This window comes from Dromiciops gliroides, chromosome 2 (genome assembly GCF_019393635.1).
Source record: "Dromiciops gliroides isolate mDroGli1 chromosome 2, mDroGli1.pri, whole genome shotgun sequence".
NCBI lineage: Eukaryota > Metazoa > Chordata > Mammalia > Microbiotheria > Microbiotheriidae > Dromiciops > Dromiciops gliroides.
Window position 1 is genome coordinate 275263186 of NC_057862.1, and position 21742 is coordinate 275284927.

At 37.9% G+C, this 21742-nt stretch overlaps 1 pseudogene; it reads right to left on the minus strand.

Annotated features, from left to right (window-relative positions):
• Positions 1-505: 505 nt before the first annotated feature.
• LOC122738718 lies at positions 506-4861 on the minus strand (annotated as a pseudogene).
• Positions 4862-21742: the final 16881 nt, after the last annotated feature.

Below are 21742 nucleotides of genomic sequence, written 5' to 3' on the forward strand. Positions count from 1 at the left end.
CAAAGTAATTAAGGCATAGCTGGTGCAAGTATACTTAAAGCCATTCAACTACTGAGCTGAAAAAATATTTTGCTTGGTTCTCCAGAAGGATTTCTTTTTTTAAAATAAATATTGGTTTCAATTAACAGTTTGGATAATTTTCACAGCTGCAATCTAATAACTACCTGACAAAAGACTTCACAAGAACCAAATTATGTAACAATGAACATGTTTTAGGAGATTCACTGCATTCTACATATCTGGAAAAACACTATACTATTAAAATAGTAAGTAGAATAAATCTATAGTTTGGACTGGTTCTTAAATGTTCATTTTTTATTTTCTCTCTCTTTTTAAAACAAAAATCGTTCGCCTGATTCTTCGGAAAAAAAAAACACACAAGGCTGGAAGTAACCAAATTTTTTAAGCTATTACCAGTGAAGGTAATCCTTAAGGCCATATACAAACTTCTTCATTGATGCTTATTCTCTGTTGGGTCTTTCTTTCAATCATATTATGGATTCTTTTACTCAACTTCTTTCCCATCTTCCTCATAGCCTTTTCAACTTCTTTATCATAATCATCATTATCACTTTTCCTGAGAAGTATAATACTGATCTTGGGATGATACATGCACTTAAATGTGACCAGTTTCAAATCTGGCGACAAGGATAGCTTCTACATCATGATCCAGGGCTCCACTTTCACGAATTTCAGTATTAGAAAAAGTTGATGAGAGAATACTTGAAAACTGTTTTCATTACAGCCCTTGTTTCTGCTTCTTCTTAATACTGTAGTTTTCAAAGAGACATTTTTTTTTCTTTTTTCTCCAATGTACCCATGTCAGGTTGTACCTCATACAACTCATAAATTCTGGTCCATCAAAGGAGAAGCTATCTGAATCATCTGGTTCTGATTCCATATGCTATGCCTTTGTCAACATCTTATTCATGAAATATTCATTGGATTCAAAGTGGAATTTTCACATAGAGTTTATAAGTTGGCCAGTATTGGAAAACTTCTTTTTAATATCTTTCAATAGCTTCGTTATATTCCTGAACCATATCACTGAATAGGTCAACATTTTTTTTAAGTCACTCAAAATTCAGGAATTCCTTTAGGGTCTTCTTTTTCTTCATCTTTTTTCTCCTCTTCAAGCTTAGCTTTCCCTTTCATTTCCTCTTAAATGTCTTCTTCGTTATCTGGTTTCCATTTAACAGTGGGAGAAGACAGAAGAAGAGGAGAAGGAAGAGGAAAAAGGAGGCAGTGTCCTGAGAAGATGGCAATAAAAACCTAAGATTTCATCAATCATATTGATATTTCTTCTTACTTTAGGGGGGGTGGGGCAACAAGGGTTAAGTGACTTGTCCTAAGAGGCAGCTAGGTGGCACAGTGGATAGAGCACCGGCCCTGGAGTCAGGAGTACCTGAGTTCAAATTGGGCCTCAGACACTTAACACTTACTAGCTGTGTGACCCTGGGCAAGTCACTTAACCCCAATTGCCTCACTAAAAAAAAAATAACTATCAAGTGACTTGCCCTGGGTCACACAGCTAGTAAGTGTCAAGTGCTGAGGCAGGATTTGAACTCAGGTCCTCCTGAATCCAGGGCTGGTGCTTTATCCACTGCACCAACTAGCTGCACCCCCTTGTTGTTTTTTTAAAACCAGTTCTGATCTTTGTTTTAACACTGGGTGTCAGAGGCATAGCTCTAAGGCCAGCCTTCTCAGTTAAAATTCAATGTTGGGACCAAACAAGACACATATATAAATAGTTAACAAAAGGAAGTTTACTTTTCCCTAATACAGCAAGGATATACAACAAGTATGGAGTGGCACTTAGCTTTTTAAAATATAGTCCCCCTCATTGCCATGTGGAAATCTGTCTAATCATTAGGGCAGAATGGGGAAAACCATGGCTATTCTTTTTAAAATTTTTATTTTTCATTTATGGAATAAAACAATCATTTCCATAATATAGTAAATAAAAAGGTGATTGCACATAAAACTGAAAATCTACTATGCCCAACTTGCTATTTCTTTCAAATATACAACAAAATTATCATCTTTATTTCTTTTTTTTTTCCTTCCTCCCTCCCCTGCTCTAGAGACAGCTACCATTAGATCAAAATGAGGCATGTGTATATCTATCTATAGTTAGATAGATAGCTACATAAAATTATCAGTTCTTCTCTAGATGCAAATAACATCTTTCTTCATATGTTCTTTATAGTTAATTTGGGTATTTATAAATTTATTTGCTTAAGGTCACTGTTAAAACAATATTGCTGTTATTATAAACAATGTTATTTTGGTTTTGCTCATTTCACTCTTCATTATTTCATGAAAGTCCTTCCATATTTTTTCTAAAATCCTTGAGCTCATCATTTCCTACAGCACAGCAGTATTCCATCACAATCCTGTACCACAAATTGTTCAGCCATTCCCCAATTGATGGGCATCCCTGAAATTTCCAGTTCTTTGCCATCAGAGAGAGCTCTTTTCCCCTTTCCCTAATTATCTCTGGAAGCAGTAGCATTGCTGGGTGAAAGGGTTTAGGTAGTTTAATAATTGTTTGGGCATAATTCCAGACTGCTCTCCAAAATGGTTGGATCAGTTTGCAATTCTACCAACAATGAATTAGTGTCCAAAATTTTCCACATCCTCTCCAACACTTGTCACTCTTCACTTCTATCATTTTAGCCAATCTTGTAGTTGTAAAATATCTCAAGGTTTTTATTTGCATTTCTCTAATCAATAATGATTTAGAGCATTTTTTCACATTACCATAAATTGTTTTGATTTCCTGATTAGAAAACAATCTGTTTATATCATTTGACCATTTATCAGTTGGGGAATGACTCATATGCTTATAAATTTGACAAAGTTCTTTATATATTTTAGATATGAGAACTTTATCTGATAAACCCTCTATAAAACATTTCTCCCCAATTTTCTGCTTCCTATGGTTACTCTTTTGGTCTTCAGATACCCTGCCAATCTGCAGGCCCTGGACTCCACATGGCTGGAACATTTTATGCCCTTAGATGATCAGAAAGCTATGTCCAAGAAACATTAGTCCTATCACATAGGGCAATCAAGTTTAACCATATAGAGAAACATGTCTAAAATCTACTCCCTGGCCAGGATTTCCTAAACTGGTATTCTTTCTACACATTTCAAAGAGCTTCTCAGGATTAGAATGAAGAGAACATAGTTCTGGAGTGAGTTTTGTCTTAGGTAAAGCCTCTTCATGTTATGAATAGAAGGAAAGAAGCTTCATGAAGGAAATATTGACCCCATCACATAACACTCCTTGGTTGGAAGATCCTAAGGAACTTCACAAGGACCTTCTACCATTTAAATGCTTATTGGGATTTTACTACCCAGCCCTCCTGGCTTAAATAGTACTGTGAGGGAAAAGAGAAAAAACAAAAAATATAAATATAAAACAAGCAAAAATAAAAGATGTAGAAGAGAACAAAACCCAAAGATCCTAGTCTTTTCTTTCCCCCAACCCCCTTTAGAAGAACCAAGTCACAACTGTTAGCATTCTGGTCCATGTGGTGGATGATGCCAATCTTTGCAGTTCACAGTGGGTGTTCTAATGCAAGATGGTGACAATGAACCAAGGAAGTACCAGTACATCAAAGCCATAGCACAGATGATGACACCTCCAGCATAGTCACAGATTTCTTCTGGTGGGAGGTGCTGGCAATGAACAAGAACGACTTCAGGAAAATCAGGGACACAGCATAGATACTTCTGGTATAATCAATAGTTCTCCATCCCGTATCAGGATAATCTGTAGTAAGTGACTAAGAGATTATAAATTTCTGCCATGCAGCCTATTCCAGGATTTAGATTGATACCAAAGCATACACCACTTACTCTGTATTCTTTTAATTACCTTCCCATTTCCCCACATTCCCTTCTTGAGAGTCATAGGCCTCCACTGCTTACTAAATGAGATATTCTCTCTCTCTCTCTCTCTCTCTCTCTCTCTCTCTCTCTCTCTCTCTCTCTCTCTCTCTCTCTCTCTCTCTCTCTCTCCCTCCCTCCCTCCCCTCATACAAAGACTCAGAATTACTACCAAGTCAGCCAAGAGATTCCTTTTTCTTTTAGGGAAATATATACCTATTATACTTATAGAGCAAGTTTCATCTCTCCAATGTTTTAGAAAGCAAGTCACCTCTCCAAAATACTACTCCCTTCATTTCCCAAGTACTTTCTGGAAAAATTGCCTTAATTATCCCAGAGGAAAGGAAAGCCTTCTAGTTGAGAGGGACCTGAGCTTCTCCAAGGTGCATGCCCTAATTTGAGAGGTCAAAGACCTTGAAGGCAACTCTTTGATGGGAGGGAAAAAAAATGACTGGAGAGGGTCATCTGGAACTACATACAAAAACAGCCATTGTTATGCCTGACTATATCCAAAAAAACACGGACCAGAGATCCCTTAAAGAGTAGCACTGATTTGTCATAAACATTGCTTCTTGGACATTAGACACCTGATCTAGGTAGACTTAGATTACATCTATTGATTATCAGGGATAGTTATCTTGCCCTGAGAGAGTGCCATTTTTCCAGTTGGGGAAAAGTTGAAGAACACAGGTTAAACAGGTGCTCTGACTAGCAGAAGGAGCCCAGTTAAGCAGGAGTAGATGTCTTTTCCTCTATCCATTTTACTAGGTGTACCATCTTGTATCATCCAACCCATAATAGGCAACTCTGGAAAAAGGATGAATATACTATCCTGTGTCATCCGTTTATAAGAACACAGGTCTAAATAAGAAGAAAGCAACTGTGCTTCAGAAGCAGCATAGTGAATGGCTATTCTGGGGAACTTGGAACTCTGGATGGGTAGTAGTTCCCTCTTTTGATTCATTCTACCAGTACCTGGGTGCCTATCAAAGGCTACACTTACAGGGTCATAAGAGCTCAAGGGGAAAGAAACCTTTTTTTTTTTTTTTTTTGCAGAGCAATGAGGGTCAAGTGACTTGCCCAGGTTCACACAGAAGTGTCAAGTGTCTGAGACCAGATTTGAACTAAGGTTCTCCTGAATCCAGGGCAGGAAGTGCAGGAAAATTAGTAAACTAATATAGTGGAGATGGAACTATGGATTAGTCCAACCATGGTGGAGAACAATTTGGAACTATAGCTTTGAACTATAAATACCACTACTAGTTCTATACTCAAAAATAATCAAAGGAAAAGGAAAAAGACCCATATGTACACAAACATGTGTAGTAGATACCTTGTGGAATCAAAGAATTAGAAACTGAGGCTTGTCCATCTATTGGAGAATGGCTGAATAAGTGGTATATAATTGTGTTGGAATACTATTGTGCTATACAAAATGATAGAGAAGGTAATTTCAGAAAAGCTTGGGAAGATTTATATGAACTGGCACAAAGTGATGTGAGTAGAACCATGAGAACAATGTACATAGTAACATCAATATAATAATGATAATCAACTGTGACTTAGCAACTCTGATAAATTTGATGATCCATGACATTTCCAAAGGATTTATGATGAAAAATGCTATGTACCTCCAGATAGAGAACTGATGGCCTCAATGCACATTGAAGCATGTTTTTTCCTCTTTATTTTTCTTGGTTTTTCACAACATGGTTAATGTGGAAATGTTTTACATGACTTCATATATAAATGGAGATCATAGTTCTTACCTTCTCAAAGTGTGCAGGAGTGGAAGGAGAAAAATAATTTGGAACTGAAAACAAAAATTAAAAATTAAAATTCTTTTCAGAATGACTATTACTTCTTTGATTATAGAAACCCACGAAACAAGGAAAAACACAAAGTGGCATTAAGGACATTGTAAGCCCCTTTAACCTCTACAGTGATGGTGCCATGGTGTAAATAAATAAACAAATAAATAAATAAATAAATAAATAAATAAATAAATAAATAAATAAATAAATAAATAAATAAATAAATAAATAAATAAATAAATAAATAAATAAAAGATGGTGTAAATAAAGGGAACAGATCATGTAAGGAATTAATTTAACTTTATTGTTGGCCCTTTAAATAAGCATACTGGCTAACAAACAAACAAAACCCAACCTGATTGACAAGTTATATCTGATTTATAAAATAAATGAAATTCAATTTTTAAGATAGAAAAATCAGAAAAGACAAACCTCCCTATATACATAAGTGATCCTATTCCCTTTTCTTTCTCTAGTAGATTGTCCCTTTTATCAATCCTTCTATCAATTAATTTTTAATTGTCTGTCTAATGGCTTCTTCTCTATTGTCTACAAACCTGTCCAAGTCTCTTCCATCCTCATAAAGACCCTCACTTAATCCATTTATCCCCATTAGCTTTCATCCCATATTTCTTTTTTTTTCTGACCAAATCACTTGAGAATTCTGTTGATAACAGGTGTCTCCACTTTGTTTCTTTTCATTGTCTTAACTCTTTGTCGTTTGATTTCTGCTCTCTTCAAAGTCTGTAATGATCTTTTAATTACCAAATCAAATTACCTTTTCTGAATCTTTATGCTTCTTGACCTCTCTACAGCCTTTGACACTGTTGATCCCACATTGTTCTAGCACAGTGAAGGAAGGCAGCTAGTTTGGAAGTAATCCAGAGTGAAGAAAAAAACTAAAGTTAAAGAAAGGTTTGCACTTTACAGCAACCACCTGATGGTGCTAATAACATTTCTGGCCATGAAAAGAGAAAAGATTGTTTAAACCAAAGATTTCTTGTCAGAGACCCTCTCCTTCTTATTCTGTTAATCCCTCCCATCTCATGTCCAAAATACAGCTGTTGAAAAAGAAATGCTGTAAAAATATGGGGAAACTTGAATTACATTCTAGTTGCAGAAATGTATTAGCTGTGTAATTTTAGGCAAGTTATATTATCTCTGTTTGCTTCAGTTTCCTGATATGTAAAGAGAAAAATAATAATGGTACCCACCTCCAAGGGTGGTTGTGAGATCAACATGATGTAATGATTGTAAAGTACTTAACACAGTGATCATCATATGATAAGTACTATATTATTATTACTTCTTTAATTGAATGTAATTGATCCATGCTTGATAACTTTAAAAGTGGTTTTAAAATGCTAAAGGTGATAAGATCAATGATTTTCATATGGGATAATTTGAAAATATAGTTGATGTCATTGAAGTTTTGGTTCATGTTTTAAATACATGATATTGCTTGTATTGTTATTATATTTCTAAATTCTCTTAACTGGGAAAATTGAGAGACCATTGTAACAGGAATATTGTTAGACCAAACAACTTTTTAGTCTGGACACTATTACGTATGAATTGGACTTTTAAAACGATATGATAAAAAACAGATATTTGAAAACTGTTAAATATTTAATGAGGCATATTTTGCTATAAAGCAGATAATAATATATAAAATAGTGAATTTTCATTTGAAAATCTTAGCTATTATGAAAATGTATATGGTTGTTTCTATAAGGCATTTACTATATGTCTAAAGTCCCAGAATATGTGTGGTTTTAGTTTGTAAGTAAAGGATAAATGAAAAGTTAACTGTTAGGGAAACATCAGGAAAGATATTTAGGCTCTAAATTGTGGTTAGTGAAATTTTGCTATTTAAGGTAAAAATTCCTGGGAACATAATTTACTATTGCTTTGAGCTTTGGTTATGAGGAAAGTTGTCTGTATTGTCATGAACCCAATAGTTAAAAAAAAAAAAGTGGCATGTACTGAAGTCTGGGAACTGTTAAAGGTGGATGTCTATGACTGGGAAAAGTTTTGGGAATGACTTTGACCTTGTCCATGGTAGGATCTTCATGATTCTATTTCCCCACTGTACTATTTCCTTTGTGAAAACCTGGTTAATCCTGAGCCTTACCTTTAACACTCTGTGACTTCATGATTGGCTATCACATATAACTCATACCTGGAATCAAAGAGAGCTAAGGGAGTTTTTCCCCAGTTAGGATATATGACATTGGTATAACTATGTCTTTCTTTTTTCCTTTCATAACAAATTTCTATAATCAAGAAGTTTTGGAAGTACTATATCAATGTATTAAATAATAGATACTGGAATAGATACTAGAATTGATACTGGAACATCTCTGAATTATTATTGGAAAATGCAAGTATGAACATCTTGCAATTTTTAATCTGTATTTGTGGTCAAATTATAATATAGGCATGATATCCTCCTAAAGGGGAAATGATTAGGCCAAGTAATAAGACAAAGATGTAATGTAAAAGTTTTATAAATAAATAGAATAGTAACTTTTGAGAAAAGCAACAGAATTAAATTGTTGGGTTTTTTTCTAGGAACTATATACAGATATGTATGATTGGCTTCTAAATTTATCTATCATGGAAATTCAGGCTTTGAGTATTTTGGTAATAGGTTCTCAAAACTGAATTAAGCATTTATTAAGGATTTTACACATAAATTGTATTGCTAATAGTAAAGCAAAAAGAAATTATTTTCTCATTTTTAAAGTATCTGTCTGATCATGTTAAAAGACAGGAGAGTTCATTTTACAGTTGGACCCTCATAAATTTTTAAAAGATTTTTTGTTTGTTTGGGGGGGGGGGTTGGGGGGGTGAGGCAATAGGGGTTAAGTGACTTGTCCAGGGTCACACAGCTAGTACCTGTCAAGTGTCTGAGTTCGAATTTGAACTCAGGTCTTCCTGACTCCAGGGCATGTGCTCTAACCACTGTGCCACCTAGCTGCCTCAAAGATTTTTATATTAGGATTTAGATAAGGATAGAAACAGCAAATAGAATATATTAACCAAAATTCTCTGAAGTTTCAAGATTGGAAAACTAAATTTAAGTAACTGTACCAAATTGTATTGTCTTGTTACTAGCAGAATTATCTAGGAATCTCTAGATTTGGAACCAGAGAAGCAGAGTCCCCTTCAGAGCTGTCCTGAGAGTAAAGCCTATTGTCCAAGAAAATATATCTAGGGGAGTAGCTAGGTGGTGCAGTGGATTAAGCATTGGCTCTGGATTCAGGAGGACCCGAGTTCAAATCCAACCTCAGCCATTTGACACTTACTAGCTGTGTGACCCTGGGCAAGTCACTTAACCTTCATTGGCCTAAAAAAAAAAGTCCTGTTGAAAATATATCTAGGGACCAGATAACTATGTGAGACATTTGGGACTCAAAAATGTGCTTATTAAATAGACATTGAGAATGGGTCACTAGAATACAAGGAGACTTGATATCAGTTAATATTGGTGACATTTATGTAAGTTTTCTTGCTTTCCTTGGTGACATGTAAATTTCCCTTTTCAAAACTAGTTCATCATGAGCCCTCTAAGTAGCTTGATTTGCAATCTGACATTAATGTAATTACGATTATGAATTTATGAAAAACCTTATTGCATTGTTTGAACCTATCCCTGTGTAGCTAAGAAATTGGACCATCTCTATATACAATCAATCATGGTTTCTAAGGGCTCCTACCATGTCCTTCTGACTATTCCCACAGCTGCCAAACTTATGGGTGTGTACTCCTTGATCATCTGAAGAAAGCCCCTGCTCCTGAGTGGATGGCAGATTCCTCCAGGGACCTTAGGGTTTATCTAGTACAGATCCAGAAGCAGCCGACACCCAGATAAGACAGCTGTCCCAAGATTCTGGACAAGGACTGAATATACCATCCTAGTTTTTCCTCTCTTCCCTTTTGTTATGTTCCCAGTCACCAAGTTCCTGATTCAAGTGTGTGGTGGCATTTTCCCCCTCTATGTTCTTGCCCCGCCCCTTTTCTGCTTGCAAGCAAACAATGTCTAGCAATGATACCTGGGACACGCTTTCTCAATAGGTCTCCTTCAAGGAATTGACCTCCTGGGCAGCACCATATCCTGATGTAACCAGCCTCTTGTGGTTATTGGCCAGAATGGTATGGGCTCTTTCAGACCCCCTCCTTTTGACCAAAAGGAGGAAAAGACAAAATATTAGGAGACCCCCTGTTTTCCAGAGCTAAGGCCCAGCGGGTAAGCTGTGCCCTGAGCTTGGCAAGACAACAATCCTGTTCTATCACCCTCTGGATGATCTCACTCTCTGGCAAAAATCACATAGTTCAACAGATGTTCTCAGAACTGGACAAACACTGGACAAACTCAGAAAGTCCTGAAATGAATCAAACTTGTCACATTCCTTCTGTTACCCCTCATTGTCAGGGCTACAGCTCACTGGACAGCTACTAGTATAAGTATTGAGATCTCCCCACACTGTCTCCCCACTAGGAGTGGGACCCCAGCACATGTGTCTATAGCTCCTTCTTGCTTGTAAGCCTTTTTCCTCACAGTGAAAATAAAACTTCTCTTTGATTCCTGACTGTCCTATCTCTAGCTTGCATTGTTCAGCTCTGGTTAGAGGCCGGTTCTGGTCTGTTGACACCTTAGAAGATTTGATTGTATGAAAAATACAGAAAAAAGAGAAAACTAGACAATTATAGGAGCCATGAATCAGAGAATGAGATCTAGAATAAATGGAATAAGAAGATGGATAATGAAAACCGTGAAAAAATACTTTTTTTGAAGATGCACGCACAAAAAATTTTACTTAAAAGAAGGAACAGGACTGGTCAAAGGGGAGGAAAGGAAAAGGGAATCTATTTGACTAATGAGAAGGAAAAAAGTGGGAATATATTTCAAAGGCAAATTTGAACAAGTTATAGCTATTGTAGAAGTTAAGCTGTATATTTGAAGAAGGGTTTGGTAGGGATTTGGACTCTTGATCCTCCCAGAGACATTCTCCTACACCTATGGGCCTCAAGGAAGGATCGATCATACTTGTATGGGCTTGAGCACTGAAAAACTCAGACAGGGAAATTGCCCTTGAAGGCTCCAGAGGTAGCTGCCTATACTCTGCCTTCTGCATTGCCCTGGCATCATAGGTTGGGTGGGGGACCCTAAATGTGATTCTTTCTATGACCTAAAATAGATGCTTTTATGTGCCTAGCTGGAGTGTTTGGGGGAATCTGGGATGCTCTTCATCCTAGCATGCTACTGTGGTGAGTAAAACTATATGTGGTCACCCTATTTCTGTCCCAAGTGGGACTTCTTATATATATTTTTACTTAGAAATTAGAGGCTACTGCACCAGTTTTGGGGCATTAAGCATTTATTAAAGTATATTAAATATTAGTAAAGAGAGCACACATGGCTCTGAAAGATAGGAAAGCCTAGCTAGCAAATAGAAGAGAGAGAAGAGAGAAAATGGGAAACCCTAGTGGGGTGCATCTGCTCTCACCAAGTTCCTGGGCCAAAGAGAGTGAGTGTCTGTGTAAGCTTGCTGTAGGCAGGAGCAGAGCCTGCCCATACACATCCCTCAAAGTTAATTGGCTAACATCATTCAAATCTATTGGTTCATTGGATTTGAGGGTGGTTTGGTGCAATTCTCCTGAGGTCAGAGCCCAGAGAAAAGATCCTCTGGCAGGAACAAGGCTTTCAGGTGGGTGTGGGTTTTTTTGAGTGAGATAACTTCCAGATTCTGGACTGACCTTAAGAAAGGTCAGGCCAGGCTCTCTCAGTGGGGGGCCTCTGGGAATCCCCAAACCCCTATTATTAATAGTTTTGTCACACTACTATCTTCCCATAATCTTTCTTCTTCTTCTTTTTTTTTTGCAAGGCAATGAGTGACTTGCCCAGGGTCACACAGCTAGTAAGTGTCAAGTGTCTGAGGCCGAATTTGAACTCAGGTCCTTCTGAATCCAGGGCCTGTGCTTTATCTACTGCACCACCTAGCTGCCCCATAATCTTTTTTTTTTTTTTTTTAGGCAATGGGGGTTAAGTGACTTGCCCATGGTCACACAGCTAGTAAGTGTCTGAGGCCGAATTTGAACTCAGGTACTCCTGAATCCTGGGCCGGTGCTTTAACCACTGCACCATCTAGCTGCCCCCCATAATCTTTCTTAATATTGTCTTTAGGATAAAATTTAAATTCTTTTGTCTGCAATTTATAACTCCAAGTTTATTACACATTAATCTCCTGTATGCATTCATAATCCAGCCAAATTGACCCGCTTGTTGCTCCATATACACAATGTTCCATATTTTGTCTTTGTGCCTTTTGGACTGGCTCTTCTCTGTGCTTGAAATTCTCTCCCTCCTCATTTTTGCCTCTCAGAACCCATAATACCCCTTCAAGCTGCTCTTGAAACTCAGCTTAAAAGCTACCAATATATCTCCACAACATAGATCAGGCTAATGCTTCCTTCTTCCCTCTTCATAGTCATTGCTTTTTTTTTTTTTTCTGACAAGATGACAAAGCTGTCCCTGGAACCTGATTGGCCTCTGCTTTCCTGGTGCAGCTTCATGGTCAACTATGGACATAAAAAGTTTCACCCAACCTTTCCAGTTTGGGGACTATTCAAGTCATTCTATCCTGCTGACCATGTAAAGCTTAGGGGTAGGGGTGGGGGAAAGTTTAGAGAAGCAAAGTACTACAGAGTTGTTTTTCTTGATAATATTGTTATTGTATAAAGTTTTCTCTTGGTTCTGCTCATTTCACTCAGCTTCAGTTCATCCAGGTCTTCTCAGTAATCTGGTATCTACTACATTTTATTTTCTCATGTGCCTTTTTTTTTTTTTTTTAGTGAGGCAATTAGGGTTAAGTGACTTTCCCAGGGTCATACAGCTAGTAAGTGTTAAGTGTCTGAGGCCGGATTTGAACTCAGGTACTCCTGACTCCAGGGCCAGTGCTCTATCGACTGCACCACCTAGCTACCCCAAAAGAGGTTTTTTGTTTGTTTGTTTTTTGGTGGGACAATGGGGGTTAAGTGACTTGCCCAGGGTCACACAGCTAGTAAGTATCAAGTGTCTGAGGCCAGATTTGAACTCAGGTCCTCCTGAATCCAGGGCCAGTGCTTTATCCACTGTGCCACCTACCTGCCCCTCTCATGTGCCTTTTGAAAGCTTTTGGCAAAAGCCCTATCAGTGGAGTTCCCTGGACTACCTCAAAGGTAAGGACATCTATCAATTGAGAGAGACCTGAGCTACTTCTTTTTTTCTTCTTAACAGTATTTTTAAAATTATATGTAAATATAGTTTTCATCATTCATTTTTGTAAGATTTTGAGTTCCACATTTTTTCCTCCCTCCCTTTACCCCCTTCCGTAAGACAACAAGAAATCTGATATAGGTTATAGAGTGCAATCATGTGAAACATATTTCCACATTAGTCATGTTGTGAAAGAAGAATCAGAACAAAAGGGGAAAAGTACAAGAAAGAAAAAAAAAGTGAAAATAGTATATTCATTCAGACTCCATAGTTCTTTTCCTGAATGTGGAGAACATTTTCCATCATGAGTCTTTGGAATTGTCTTTGATCATTGCATTGCTGAGAAGAGCTAAGTCCATCATACCTGATCATTGAATAATGTTGCTGTTATTGTATACAATGTTGTCCTGGTTATGGACCTGATTTACATCTTTAGGGTATATGGAGTCCTATGAGAGGGAAAGAACTTTGAGGCTTAAGGCAACTCTGTGCTGGAGAAAGAATAAGGAAAGATCAGAAATAGCCAGAACTATGTCCAAAAACATCCATCTTCATCAGTTAACTCTTCCTGGACACTGAATCCATGAAACCATTGATGAGAAAGCCCTTCCCTTCTTAAGGGTAGCAATGATTTGTCACAAACAGATTTCTGGGAGGTTGGACAACCTGATATGGGCAGTCAGATGCATAACGAAGCAGCTATTCAACATTGGGGCAAACCTCTTGATATGAGATTGGAAAGTGCCATTTTGACAGTTGGGAACAGGTTGAGGGTCACTTGGGTTAGGAATATCTGCCTTGTCCTTAGTGAATGGGACCATATGATCCTGTGTCAACTACAGCATGGCATCAAAACCCAAATGTCTAAATCAACATTGGACCCACTCCCCAATCCAATATTTTTAAAAGAGCTCCAACCTGGTAATTAGCATATGTCTTGATGGTTGGTGACATACCCCACAAATAACTGTGTGAAGCCAAAGGAATCAGCAACATATCTTTTTTATTTTATTTTTAAGTTTTTTATTTAGTATTTTATTATTTTCCAGTTACATATAAGGATAGTTTTCAACATTTGTATACATAGGATTTTTAATTCCAACTTTTTCTCCCACCCTCCATTCCTTCCCTCCTTCCCAAGACAGAAAGCAATCTAATATAGGTTATATATGTACAATCACATTAAACATATTTCTGCATTAGTCATATTGTGAAAGAAGAATCAGAGCACAAGGGAAGAAGGGAAGAAAACAGCTCCAAAGTAGAAACAGTATGGTTCAATCTGCATTCATAAACCACATTTCTCTTTTTCTGGATGTTGAGAACATTTTCTATCATGAAGTTCTTTGAAATTGTTTTGGACCATTGCATTGCTAAAAAAAAGAGCCAAGTCTATCACAATTGTTCATTACACAATGTTGCTCTTACTGTGTACAATGTTCTCCTGGTTCTGCTACTCTCAGTCAGCATCAGTTCATGTAAGTCCTTCCAGGTTTCTCTGAACTCCTCCTGCTCATCATTATTTTCCACATTAGTTTTTGTTTTTTGCTTTTGGTGAGGCAATTGGGGTTAAGTGACTTGCCCAGGGTCACACAGCTAGTAAATGTCAAGTGTCTGAGGTCAGATTTGAACTCAGGTCGTCCTGAATCCAGGGCCAGTGCTTTATCCACTGTGCTGCCTAGCTGCCCAACACATTGATTTTTTTTAAACTTTGTGTTCTAAATTTTCTTCCTCCCTCACTCCTTGACCCTCCCTATGAAATCTAGCAATTCAATATAAGTCATAAATGTGCACTTATGCAAAACATCTTCTCACTAGTCAGGTTGTGAAAGAAAATAGACAAACTACCTTTAGAAAGAGGAGCTAACAAATAAAATTATGCTTCAATCTGTATTCGGATACCATCAGTTGTTTCTCTATTGATGGTTCCATTTTTATATGTCCTTCTGATATTGTCCTGCTCATCATTTCTTTCACAGCTACTATTGCTAATTGTATTGCCCTCCATATTATTCCCTCCCCTTGATATTTACTCTATTTTCTATCTTTCCTCCCCCATCCCTCCTCAAAAGTGTTTTGCTTTTTGCTGCCTCCTCCAGCAATCTGCCCTTCCATCCTTCACCTCCCCCTGCCATCTCTTTCCCTCCCACTTTCCCTCAGGGCACAATATATTACTATACCCACTTGAGTATATATGTTATTCCTTCTTTGAGCCAATTCTGATGAAAGTGAGGTTCACTCACTCCCCTCCTTCTTCCCCATCTTCCCCTCCACTCCATACGCTTTTTCTTGTTTCTTTTATGTGAGATACTTTCCCCCAGTTCACCTCTCCCTTTCCCTTTCTTCCAGTGCATTCCTCTTACCCCTTAACTTTATTTTGAAGATGTCCTCATGGGTCAGCTGGGTGACACAGTAGACAAAGCACCAGCCCTGGACCCAGGAGGCCCTGAGCCCATATCTGGCCCCAGACATAAGCCACCCTACCCTGCCTGTCCTACAAAAAACAAGGATAAATGCTTTACATATATCATCCCTTCATATTCAATTTATACCTGTGCCCTCTATCTAAGTATATTCCTTTCAGCTACCCCAATACTGAGAAAGTTCTTAGAAGTTAGAAGTATTATCTTTCCATGTAGGAATGTAAACAGTAATCAACATTCCTCATGATTTCTTTTTACTGTTTACCTTTTTATGCTTCCCTAGGGTCTTGTATTTGAAAGTCAAATTTTCTATTCAGTTCAGGTCTTTTCATCACAAATGCCTGAAAGTCCTCTTTTTCATTGAAGTCCCATTTTTCCCCCTGAAAGATTATACACAGTTTTGCTGGTTTTTTGGCTGCAGTCCCAGTTCCTTTGCCCTCCAGAATAACATATTGCATGCCTTCCAGTCCTCTAATGTAGAAGCTGCTAGATCTGGTGTTATCCTGACTGTAGCTCCAGAGTACTTGAATTGTTTCTTTCTGGCTGCTTGCAATATTTCTCCTTGATCTAGGAGTTTTCCTTTTGGGATCTCTTTCAGGCGGTGATTGGTGGATTCTTTCAATTTCTATTTTACCTTCTGCTTCTAGAATATCAGGGCAATTTTCCCTGATAATTTCTTGGAAGATGATGTCATGGTTTTCAGGTAGTTGGATGATTTTCAAATAATCTCCCTTGCATCTATTTTCTAGGTCAGCTGTTTTTCCAAGGAGATATTTAATATTTATTCCCCTCTATTTTTTTTATTGAATTGGATTTGCTTTACTGTGTCTTGGTTTCTCATACAGTCACTAGCTTCCATTTCTTCAATCATAAAGCAATCCTAAGGCAATCATTTTCTTCAGAGAGCTTTTGTATCTCCTTTTCCATTTGGCTTTTCAAGCTGTTGACTTTTTCCTCATGACTCTCCTGCATTGCTCTCATTTCTCTTTCTATTCTTTCTTCCATCTCTCTAAATCTTCCTTCTATTCCTCCTACTTTCTCTTCAAATTCCCTTTTGAGCACTTCCATGGCTTGAAACCAATTCATATTTTTCTTTGAAGCTTTGGATGTTGGAGCTTTAACTTTGTTATTATCTTCTTCTGAGGGTGTATTCTGGTCTACCTTTCCCCCAAAGAAGCTTTCTATTGTCTCCTGCTTTCTCTGCTTACTCATCTCAACCTGGAAGCAGATGTCTGATTGAAATCTGATTCTCTATGGTCAGAAGCTTGGAGTGCCTGTGCCTCTCCCCCACTGGGCTGCCACCACTCAATTTAGCCCACTGGTTCAGAACCAGGGCACTTCTCCCCAACTCCAGCAGAGATCACAGCCACTTCACCCTGACCAACCACTGAACCCCCTCACTGGTCCGCAAGTCAAGCCTCAGAAGAAGCTGCTGGTGCCAAAGTCTCTGAGGTGCTAGAGATGTGATCTGTTCCTGGCTGGGTCGAGATCACACACTGAGCTCCTCTCTCAGCCCAATCAGTAGGTGATCCCAGTTGCCATCTTTGGCTGGAAAATAGTCTCATTCTGTTCTTATGTGAGTTAGACTGCTCTGGAGGTTGTGTTATGGCATTATTTTGGAGTGAGTAGATGGGTTTATCAGGAGCTTGTGGGAGTCACAGCCTTGCCTCTCCCATCTTGGCTCCATCCCCAACATATCTTTATTAATCCTTATCTCAAAGAGGAAATCCTTTGCCCAGACCTATGCTTTTTAGGCCGGTATAGATGAAGATCATCTCTGTCTCATTTTTCAAGTCTCTCTCACATGCCAGTCATACAACCTGGAGTTAAGCATCCTAGAATCTCCTGTTACTACATTAGTGATTGCTGAAGTACAGTTGCATATACCTCTCTTGTAGAAGATGGAACCATTAATTAACTATGCAAAACATCATTCCTTAGAAGCCAAATCCTTATTGGTGGGATAGTTGGGAAGCCAGAGTTCCAGGGTCTGTCTTAGGGGCCATAGTCCCTGACATGTTATTGCCTGCCTATGAAGAGCACCAATGGCAGAGGGACCCAGGCAAATGTAATTTCTATGTATCATTTCAATTTAGCATTAGAAGCCCCCTGTATTCTACCCATCATGATAGATGGACCATCTTGTATCACCAAATCCATAATAGGCAAATCTATACAAAGTGTAACCCCATGTCATCTGTTCAGGAACAACTAGGACTCAATAAAAGGCAAACAATGGCTTTTCTTTTTTTTCCAAACAATGGCTTTTCAAAAGTGATATAGTGACTGGCCACTCTGGGGAGCCACATAACAACATTCTCTAGCTTGCCTGTCATCATGGTGAGAGAGAAACAGAGAGACAGAGACATAAAGAGAGAGACACACATAGAGAGAGAGAGAGAGAGAGAGACAGAGACACAGAGAGAGAGAGAGAGAGAGAGAGAGAGAGAGAGAGAGAGAGAGAGAGAGAGAGAGAAATTGTACATTCATTTCTCACAAATAACTCTCTGGAATAATATGTGAAAGGTATGTCTGAGATGCTTTGTACAGAGCAGTTAGCTATACTTACTATGTACTTTTACCTACCACTTCTTATCTCCATGGCCAGAAATGTATTAAGAAGGTATTTGTTGAAAGTGTATACTGGTATACACAAAGTCTAAAATATTTGCTTAAAAATGCTTACCAATCAGTGTAACAGTCCTGTTCTCTGAAGGGTCTAACCTGGCCCCTCTTCTTTTCTCCCTTTATTAATTTTGTTTTCAAATTAATAGTTCACTGACAAGAACTGGGAAATATAGGCATATCATTTTTTTCAACTAAACAAAAAGGACTGTTTTTATTCAATAAATTATTTTTCAAAGGGGGAGAGAATCAGGGGAAGAGTAGCAGCACCAAAAAGGGATAACAGTTACAAACTGTGAGGGCCAAAATTTGATATACAGAGTGTTATTTGGGTGACTTGCCTTAATATTGGGGTCCCAGAAATAATGAGGGACCTTTTAGGTTCACCCTCCCCTCTGAACTGCCCTTCTTAGATATTTCTCCCAGGCCAATAAGAAAGGAGCCTTACAGCTTTAATTCACAGAAGGATCAGATTTTATTACTTGGGAATTAATTAAACAACAATGGTGAAACTAATAAAAATCAAAGACGGGGCAGCTAGGTGGTGCAGTGGATAGAGCACCAGCCCTGGAGTCAGGAGTACCTGAGTTCAAATCCAGCCTCAGACACTTAATACTTACTAGCTGTGTGACCCTGGGCAAGTCACTTAACCCCAATTGCCTCATAAAAAAAAAATCAAAAACAAGGAAATAGGAAAATAGAAATACAGGTAAATACTCTTAACTCTAAACTTAACCTATTCAATCCCCAGACCATTTCCAATTAAGCTAGTTCAAAGGAATTTAGCATTTTCTGTAATTAACTCACCAAAACCTGGAAGTCTACAGTTGCTCACGCCACTGGGAAAAGCAGCCGCCCAAGAGAGAGAGAAAACTCATGCTACCACCAGAAGGGGAGCAGTCCAAGAGAGCAGCCGCCAGAGAGGGAGTGCATTCCGGAAGAGACCTAGTGTTCTGGAAGAGCCTCCTTTTCCCTTCAGGGAGCATTCAATCTTTCCTCCCCCAAAAGGGGAGGTCCTTCGAAAACTGCCTATGGAGAGTTCTCCTTCTGACCTCAGTAGCATACGTAACTTCAGGGTGGGCCAAGTGTGGCCCCTCCCAAATGAGTCAGCTAAAAACAGCAATAATAATTTTATCACAAATAATTTTTACCCCACCCCCCCTTTGTTTCTTCAGAAAACATGTATGGGTTTGTTCAATGAAACAAAAATATTTTTGCTTTTCACAAGGGGAGGAGAACAAATACCAATGGCCTTGGTGTACAGCCTCCACTGCCTTTAGTCCAAGGGCAGCCCATAGTGGGTGACTTTGGATGGGCAACCAGTTAATAATATTAACTCCAGATGAAGGCTCAGAGTCCTTCAAGACTCAAATTTACGTAGAATTTTAGACAGAGACAACATGACACAAATAGAAAACTGACCCATCAATAAGATGGTTGTTGTTTGTCCTTCATTCTTGAAGAGAACCAATGACATTAGGAAGATGATGTAGGGTAAACTGAACCAATGAGATGAGAATATTTTCTGAATTGACCACTGAGAAATGAGAGGCAAGGACCCAGGAAGCTTAACCCTAATTGTAACACAAGCAGGAGGCTGGGGGAAAGAAAATGCCCAATTTCTGGGTTTACTGTCCCAAGTATAGATGCATCCTAGGGGGTTGAGGTTGTATCAGACAAATAGTTTTTTTCTGGCTTGCACAAGCAGAAGAAATTATTGTAGAAAACTGATAAAATCCTATCCAATAGACATTTATTAAGTGCCTACTATTGCATGCATGTGAAATATGGACAGTCTATCAGTACCATACCAGAAAACTGAACTGCTTCCACTTGAATTGTATTAGGAAGATTCTGAAATGAAGATTACCTAACAAGATATGGTACCAGACACTGAGGTCTTTTCTCAAGCTGAACTGCCAAGCATTCAAACCCTACTATAGAGAGTGCAACTCCTTTGGGCTGGTTGCATATTCTGAATGCAGAGAAATCAAACATAGCAAGCATTCACAAAGTGGTCAGAAAAAGTGATACTAGCACACAAGGTCTCTCTGAAGAACTTTAGTATCTATTGTAAGACATGTGTGACATGCAAAATTAAATGTGTGGTCACCTTATTTCTATCCCAAGTTTAGGGAAAATTATCTGGGGTTTCTAATATATTTGTTACTTATAAATTAGAAGCTTTAGCACCAGTTTTGGGGCATTACACATTTATTAAAGCATACTAAGTATTAGTAAAAAGAGAAGACCTGGGTCAGAAAGTTAAGAAAAGGCCTATCTAGCCTAGAGCCTGTCCTGCTTCTTCCTCCAAGTCCTCTACCATGAGGGTATTCGAGAATCAAACCATGAGTGGAAGTATCCTCTGTGTCCTTACACCCTGCTTTAAGCTAATTGGCTAGTATCACCCAAATCCATTGGTTCATTGGACTTGAGGGCGGTCCATGAGCAGAATGTGCCGAGGTCAGAATTCACACCCTCTGAGAACAATGCTAAAAGGATATTAAGAGAATTTTTGAATGAGAAATTCAAAGTTAATAACCATATGAAAAGATACTTATACTTTATGATAATAAAAAATTCAAATCAAAATTATTTTGTTACCATCTTGTTATGCTGCTCTAGAATTTCAAAAAAGCAAAAAAATAAATCCATAAAAATTTAATTTTGACAGGCATGGGAGAATACTCTCTGTTACAACTGGTGGTATTGTAGATTGCTACAAATATTTGGAAGACCAAATAGCAAAATGCAGTAAAAGTCACAAAATTGATTTTACTTTTTTATCTAGAAATTCTGTTGCTAGGACTTTATGCTATTCTTGATTATTTAAAAAGTCACTGTATAGGGGGAAGCTAGATGGCGCAGTGGATAAAGCACCAGCCCTGGATTCAGGAGTACCAGAGTTCGAATCTGACCTCAGACACTTAACACTTGCTAGCTGTGTGACCCTGGGCAAGTCACTTAACCCCCATTGCCCCACAAAAGAAAAGGCACTGTATTTATAAAAATTTTACAGTTGCTTTATTTTTAATGACAAAAAACCTGGATACTACTTATATGTATAATGATTAGAGAATGTTAATATGAATATAATTACATTTTTAATTATATTTTTATTTTATTTATAAAATTATATTTTATGTTCCAAATTATCTCCCTCTCTCCACTCCTATACCACTCAATGAGAAAGCAAGAATTAAAATAACCATTATACACATAAAATCATGCAAAACATTTTTCCGCAATAGTCATGTTCCAAAAAAAGAAAAGAAAAAGAAAGCTTTCTTGAATTTATAAGATTGTTTTTCCTATTCTTCCTCTCTCTTTTCCCAAAGCATACTTCTTTCTCACTCTTCCATTCATCTTTTGACATAATTTTAACATAATAAGCTCACACTTATGATCTCTGTTCAAATAGACTCCTAACTGCCCTAATGATGATAAAAATTCTTAGGGATTACATGTATCATCTTCCTATACGGGAATGTAAATAGTTCAGTCTTGTTAAGTTTCTTATGATTTGTCATTCATGTTTACCTTTTTATGATTCTCTCAGGTGTTGTGTTTGAATATCATATTTTCTCTTCAGCTACCCTTTTCATTAGGAATGCCTGGAAGTTCTGTATTTAATTAAATACCCTCCATTTCTCCCCCAGAAGGATTATACTCAGTTTTTCAGGTTAGGATATTTTTGGTTATAACAATAGCTCCTTTCTTTG